At 38.6% G+C, this 7,572-nt stretch overlaps 1 protein-coding gene and 1 pseudogene across 1 annotated transcript in view; one reads left to right on the forward strand and one right to left on the reverse strand.

Annotated features, from left to right (window-relative positions):
• The window catches only part of LOC101589953, a 5,153-nt pseudogene extending 2,618 nt beyond the window's left edge, over positions 1–2,535 (forward strand).
• The window catches only part of LOC111817554 (zinc finger protein 709-like), a 58,542-nt gene that overhangs the window by 33,930 nt on the left and 17,040 nt on the right, over positions 1–7,572 (reverse strand). The window lies entirely within an intron of this gene.

Here is a 7,572-nt window from a genome sequence, read left to right on the forward strand (position 1 = left end):
ATAAGAAATACAATGAATAATTTATGACAGAGGTATAAATATATTGGGAAAACCATCCAAGTGTTGTGGCACACACCTGCCATCCCATTACTTAGGAGGCAGAGGCAGTAGAATTGCCACAAATTTGAGGCTGGCCTGGGCTACATAGTTAGCTCATGGCCAGCCTGGAATCTACAGTGAGAAGATGTCTCAAAAACCAAACAAAGTCATATGACTTTAATGAAGCTGGAGTAACAAGAGGCAAAAGGAAAAAAATTATGAAAATGAAAAAAAATAAGGATAATGAATATATTAGTTTCTCAGAAAGGGTCTCACTATAAAACCCATTCTGGCCATCATCTCTTCATCACATTATATTAGTCCCTGACTGACAGCAGTATATATGTAAAGCATCTCACCACTGTGAAACAAGACATTATAAAGAAATATAAAGTAAAGGCACATAATGGACAATGTAGAAAATTAGTACTATGTAGTAAATTAGTACTATTTTCTCTACAGATTCCATATTTAACATTTAAGATATGTAAATATTTGATAAGAAATACAATGAATAATTTATGACAGAGGTATAAATATATTGGGAAAATCATCCAAGTATTGAGGCATACAACCACTAAGTGGCACAAGCCACTAAGATGTCAAAAAAAAAACCCTTCCTTCACAAACTTATCTCCCAGGCCCCTGCCTCTGACGACGCTTTTGATGGCTCAGGCCCCGCGCTGCTAGTGCATCCCGGAAGGCTACAGGTACTAAAACAAGTGCTTTGAGACAAGAAGATGCTTCTAAAATGAAAGCAGAACTTAGAGTAGCTGTGAAAAAGATGACTGAGTTTGAGAGAAAAGCTCTACATATTGTCGAACAACTATTAGAAGAGAACATCACAGAAGACTTCCTAGTGGAATGTGGGAAGTTCATCACACCTGCTCATTGCAGGGACGTTGTGGTTGAACGTTCAGTTATCAACTTCTGTGCTTATCCTTTATGTCAGACGAAGCTGGGTGTCATACCAAAACAGAAATATAAGATTTCTATCAAAACAAATAAAGTCTATGATATTACTGAAAGAAAATCGTTTTGCAGCAATTTTTGTTACAAAACGTCTAAGTATTTTGAAGCACAAATTCCCAAAACTCCAGTGTGGGTTCGAGAAGAGGACAACAACCTGATTTTCACCTGTAAAAGGAAGGACAAAGTGGCCATTCAGGAGAAGAAGTACAATTATGCAGTAAAGCCATTAAAACATCAGATATTGATAATCTTGATCATTTTGAAAAGCAATATGAATCTAGTTCTTCTAGCACTTGTAGTGAGAGTACCAGTGATAATGAACAAGACTTTGTTTCCTCTGTTCTACCAGGAAACAGACCAAATACAATGGGTAAAGGGTCACAGTTGCACAAAAAAAAAACATAATGAGAAAGAAAGCTGGTCAAAAAACTAACTCCGCACTCAAAGACAAAGAACAGACAATAGCAGAAATCACTGAGCAGTTAGGCAGTTGCAAATTAGATAGTCAGAAGAAAGCTGCTGTTTGTGAACCTCCTTTGCAGAAACTAAATACTCAGATTTGGCTAGAAAGTCCTTCACATGAAAGACTAAAAGCTTCTTGAAACAAATGTAATAGATCAGAAATAACTCTGGTAGGTATAAGTAAAAAAAGTGCTGAGCATTTTAAGAAGAAATTTGCCAGATCCAGCCAAGTTTCTAGTTCAGTGCAGATGTGTCCTAAAGTTGCAAAGATGAACTTACTTAAAGTTCTGAGGGAGACTTTGATTGAGTGGAAGACAGAAGAAACTTTGAGGTTTTTGTATGGCCAAAAGTATGCTTCTGTATGTCTGAAACCCTCTTCAGCCTGTCTAGTTAATGAAGAACTTGATGAAGATGACATAAACTCTGATTCAGATAATCACTCCTTTGCCTTCAAGGGATCTCAGAATAGCCTGGATCAGTCTTTACCTTTCAGGGGCTCAGAAACAGCCATTAAGGCACTGCCAAGTTATGAATCCTTGAAAAAAGAAACTGAAACACTCAATCTGAGGATCAGGGAATTTTACAGAGGACAGTATGTTTTGAGTGAAGACACTACCATATCACAGGACTCAGAAGAGCATGATCCCACCTTTCCGCTGATAGATTCAAGTTCCCAGAACCAGATTAGAAAACGCATCATATTTGAAAAACTGAGTAAAGTATTGCCTGGGCTTTTGGGTCCTCTTCTGATTACCTTAGGAGATATTTACAGTCAACTTAAAAATCCAGTCTGAACTTTCAGATTAACGAACAGAAATATTATACACAATCCTGTGGAATGGACCTTAATTGTAATGGTATTGCTGTCATTACTGAATTCAGCTCTTGGAATTCAGAAGCATTCTCAAAAAAATGTGTTATTTACATAGTTTATAGCTACCATGCTAGAAGAATTACACTTAAAGAATGAAGACCTTGAAAGTTTAACCATTATATTTAGAACTGGCAATTAACTAGAGTGGAGAAATATTTATGTTTTGGAAAAATGATTACCAATGAAGAACCAACATGGTGAAAGACATCAAAATATTAGACACACACTATTTCCTCTCAGTGAAACAGCCTGGCCTCTGGACACATAGAGAAAAGCCCACTCCAAGGTGCTAGTCTTTGTTTTGCCTCTCAGCACTCCTGCAGTCATAGCCAAAGCAAAGGACAATACTGCATGACTTCTGAAGAAGGCCAGTCACTTTGCAACATCTTCAGGAAACTCTGCACTCCCCTAGTTCTTGCAAAACTCCTGAAGTCTTGCAGACTAAATACAGGTTTTCAGTCACCTCACTCTAGTTTACAAAATTAAAGAAAGTGGAAGCTGGTTTTCTGGATGACCTTTGACCCTGCCAAGCTCATAGGGCCTCTTGACACAATAAAATGGCAAATAATGTGTTACAGCAGTGAATGTATTTATTTAGATAAGCAGGCAAAGTCAGGGCCCTGGATGTTCATCTGACCTACCTACTAGAACAAATCAACCTAGACAGTGTCTACATAATGAGGTAAGGGCCTGTTTTGAAGCTGACATAAGTATAACTTTGTATTATTTCATGTAAGACTATCAAAAAAAAACATTTGCCAATATCTTCTAGCAGCTTTATTTTATTTATTTTTTGATGAATTTCAGACAAGGTTTACAGAGTCTCACTACGTAAATCAGACTCATAGTGATTCTCCTGTTCTCAGCCTCCCAAGCACTGAGATTACAGGTGTGCACCACCACACCCAGTTTTTTATCTTCATTTTTGATACACAAAAATATAGCCTATGATGTTAACTTGCTTGTTCCCACATCCTTACCTCTTGTTCCCACATTGTCCCATTAACACATTACCCATCTGTATACAAAGAATCTTGTCTAAAAAAGAACTTTCTGAACCACTTCTATAAAGACCAACTGTAGCTCTAACATATTCAGTATTGAATATCCACATAAGATTTTTTATAGTCTTACTACTAATACAAAGAATTTCAAAATCACTGAGCTAGTCTAAACTCCTCACTGTAAAAACGTACAAACTTAAGCTGGGTGTAGTGGCACACACCTGTAATCTCAGCATTCAGAAGGCTGAGACAAGAAGATCAAGGCAAGTTGAAGGCCAGCTTGGTCTACCTACTGAGTTTGAGGCCAGCCTACACTATGTAGCAACACCTTGTCTCAAAACAAATTAAAAACATACAGACTTAAGATTTGGAGACATCTACGTGAGGCAGGGTCAGCCAGTTTTACAACACCAGTTCCTAGAACCCAGTTCTCAAACTCTATGTCTATGGTTAACCCTACCTATTTTTTTTATTTTTGGTCTTTTTTGAGACAGGGTCTCACTATGTAGTTCAGGCTAGCCTTGAGCTCACTTTGTATCCTAGGCTGGTCTTCAACTCACAATATTGGAGGATAAGGATCCTCCAATATTTTTGCCTCAGCCTCCCAAATGCTGGGATTACAGAACTGTGCCACCACAACTGGCTGGTTAACCCTACTTTAATTTTTTTCTTTTTTCATTTATGTATTTGGTACAGGGTCTCACTGTGCAGCTCAGACTTGGTCACTGGTGCAGCATGCAGAACCAGGGATCAAACCCTGTTCTCTGGATTTGCCAAAGCAGGTGCTTAGTCTGCTGAGCTGCCTCGCTGGCCTACTAACCCTACTTAAAAAAAAAAAAAAGCCATCAAAGGAAAAGTGAAGAGACAAACCTATAGAATGAAATACCTAAAATCTACACATCTGACAATGTCTTAAGTGTCCAGAATATATAAGGAACTCTTAAAAACTCAATAGCCATAAAAAGTCTTAAAGTGAGCAGCATAATTAAATAAACATTTCTCTAAAGACATACAAAAAGCCAACAAGTATATGAAACAAAGTACCCATCATTATTAGTCTTCAGAGAAACAAAACCATAATGAGATACCACTGAAGTCCAGAAGAATGACTGTTACAAAAAGCCAAAAGATAAGTAGTGATGAGAATGTAGAGGAAGGGGAACTGTGTATACTGTATGTGAAAATATAAATTAGTACATGAATTATTGAAAACTGTCAAGGTGCCTCAAAAAATTAAAACTATAAAATGATCCATCAAAACAGCTGTAGCTCAGTTCCACAAGTGATGCCTAGCCACCAGTAACTGTCACGGTCATTATGCATGTCCACAACACACGAGAACTTTGTGCGATATTCTATCCTCAAACTGTTTGAAGTGCTGGTCATTTACTTGCCATTCCAGTATTTATCTTATGTTTTACTCTTAGTACTTCTTTGTTATCATGAAAACTTTTTCTTAGTTCAATTGTTTTGAAACATTTAATTTTCTGAATATTGCTTAATCTTAATTTTTGTTCTAAGATTTATACTGTATCTTTCACTTACAATTTATTCAAAAGACATTGTATGATATCTTCTCCTAGTATCAGAAACTTTAAAAAGTATATTTCCATTTTCTGTTGACTTAAAAAAAGAGATTTGTACCTATGTTGTTTATTTATTATTTCTTGCCTATATCTTGTAATATGAGAAACTAGTTTGGCAGTAACAATACACAATGTACTAACCATTGTTACTCTCCTAAAATCTTGTTCTGAGATTTTGTACCATTGTTTTTATTTTTTTTCTTTAAAATAAAAATAACGGGCTGGAGAGATGGCTCAGTGGTCTGGAGCACCTACTTGGAACAAGCTTAGCAAAGCATCAGGGACCGCGGTTCGATCCCCCAGCACCACATGCCAGCCAGCCCTGCCCCCTGGTGGGCTGAGCTGGCCACACACACACACACCACTCTCTCTCTCTCTCTCTCTCTCTCTCTCTCTCTCTCTCTCTCAAATAAATAAATAAAATTTAAAAAAAACTTAAAATTATATTTATTAAAAAAAATAAAATAAAAATAACTGATGTCAAAAATAAAAAAAAAGAAAAGAAAATGGTCCCTCAATTCCACTACTGGGTATATATCCAAAGAAAATAAAATCAGTATGTTAGATATCTGCATTCTCATGTTTGCTGTAATAATAGCAACATTATGTAATAAAAAAGATTATTATTTGTGACAACAGGGATGGCAGTAACTATCATGAATTAAGTGAAATAAACACAGGAAGACAAATATTGTAGGATCTCACTCAGCATATTAAAAAGTTGATCTCATAAAAATTGAGAATAGAATGACTGTTACCAGAAGTTGGAGCGAGGGAGAGAGAAAGAAAAGTTGCACTTGACCTTAGCCAAGAAGGCCAAGAAGCAATGGGAAGGAAAAGTAGATCAACAGATATTAACTTACAGTAAGATAGAAGCTCTTAATATTCAAGAGGTAGGGGAGGTATAGATAGTAGGGGAGCTGTAGATGACAATTTCATATCTCAAAAAGACAGATGACAGGATTTTGAATGTTTTCACCAAGAAATGTTTAATTGGATTTAAACATTGTATGATAGGTACGTATATTGAAACATCACACAATACCCTATTAATATGTATAATCTTTTATGTTTTTATGTATCACATTAAATAAAATGGAAAAGAACCAGCCGCTTTCCGGGAACGCCCAGACCCAGTCCTAGCCCAGGCCCAGTGAGTGTGTGGGAGAGCTTCCAGCTACCCTGCACCAGTGGGACCTACTGGTCCCAGCCCAGGCATAGCGCGGGTGAGACCCTCTTCCACCTCCATGGGATGCCCCCAACCACTCCGCAGCACCTCCCCTACCCTGCCTACCCAGTAGGAATTTCTGCCGCATTCCGGGAACCCCCAGATCCAGTCCTAGCCCAGGCCCGGTGAGTGTGTGGGAGAGCTTCCAGCTACTCTGTGCTGGTGTGACCTACTGGTCCCAGCCCAGGTGCAGAGTGGGTGAAACATTCTTTCACCCTCTTGGGAAGACCCCCATCACTCCGTAGTACCCCCCCAACCCTGCATACAGAGTAGGAATTTCTGTCACATTCCGGGAACCCCCAGATCCAGTCCTAGTCCAGGCCCGGTGAGTGTGTGGGAGAGCTGCCTCTCCCCACTACTCTACCTTGTCCCCTCCAGACTCAGCTCAGGCCTGGCATAAGGCCTGGGGTGAAACCCTGCAGCTGCAATCCCTGCAGAGAGTGCAGAGGACAGAACCACACAGCTAGTCCAGGAGCAGAACATCTCACCAGAGGGGCACAACAGGTTCACCCCCAAGGGCAGCAGCAGGAAGGAGCTGAGCACAGCAGCCAGACGCAAGCCAGGCACAGCTGGTTAAATGCAAAATTTATAGATCTGCACCTGAACTTCAGTAGGTGCTAAGGCTATAACTGCAACAAAGATCTACAAGAAAGGTCAGAAGACGGTGTTACACAAAATGACAACAAGAAGGAGCAAAATGCAATCTCAGAACCCAAGCCCACCCATAAAGTGCAGAGGACACTAACACAGAACAAATAGGGAATCACACAGCTGAAAGCAATGAATCAATGGCTTCTGAAATAAAGAAACAGCGGCAGAAAGGTATAGAGGAACTCAGATTGGAAATGAAAAAAGAAATCCCTGAATTAATAACATCTGCCGTAAAGAATCAAATGCAGAAACATATGGAGGAAACCCAGTGCCCACCCAGAACAAGTGCAGAGGACACTAGCTCAGCTCAAATGGATGAATTAATAGAATCAATAAGAAATAAGCAACAGCAGAAAGTCATAGAGGAACTCAGAGTGGAATTCTTTTCTACTACCTCAGCTCGAATGTATGAATTAATAGTGTTGATAGTAAATAAGTAACAGCAGAAAGTTATAGAGGAACTCACAGCAGAATTCTTTTCTGAAATAAAGAATTCTCAGAACTCATAGCATCTGAAGTAAAGAAGCAACTACAGAAACACAGGGAGGAAACTCAGTCTGAAGAAAACACTGCAGTAAAAGAATTTATAAATGCTTCTAAAGAAGATATTGATAAAAAATAGAGGAGATTAGAAAAATGATGGATTCCTTGAATGAGCAATACAGGAAAGAAATAGATCGCATGAAGCAGAGTCAAAGAGACATAGAGGAAATTTAAATCTCAATCACAACCTTGCAAAACCAGTTAAGTGAATGT

The sequence above is a fragment of the Octodon degus genome, unplaced genomic scaffold (genome assembly GCF_000260255.1).
Source record: "Octodon degus isolate 3935 unplaced genomic scaffold, OctDeg1.0 scaffold00061, whole genome shotgun sequence".
Taxonomy (NCBI): domain Eukaryota; kingdom Metazoa; phylum Chordata; class Mammalia; order Rodentia; family Octodontidae; genus Octodon; species Octodon degus.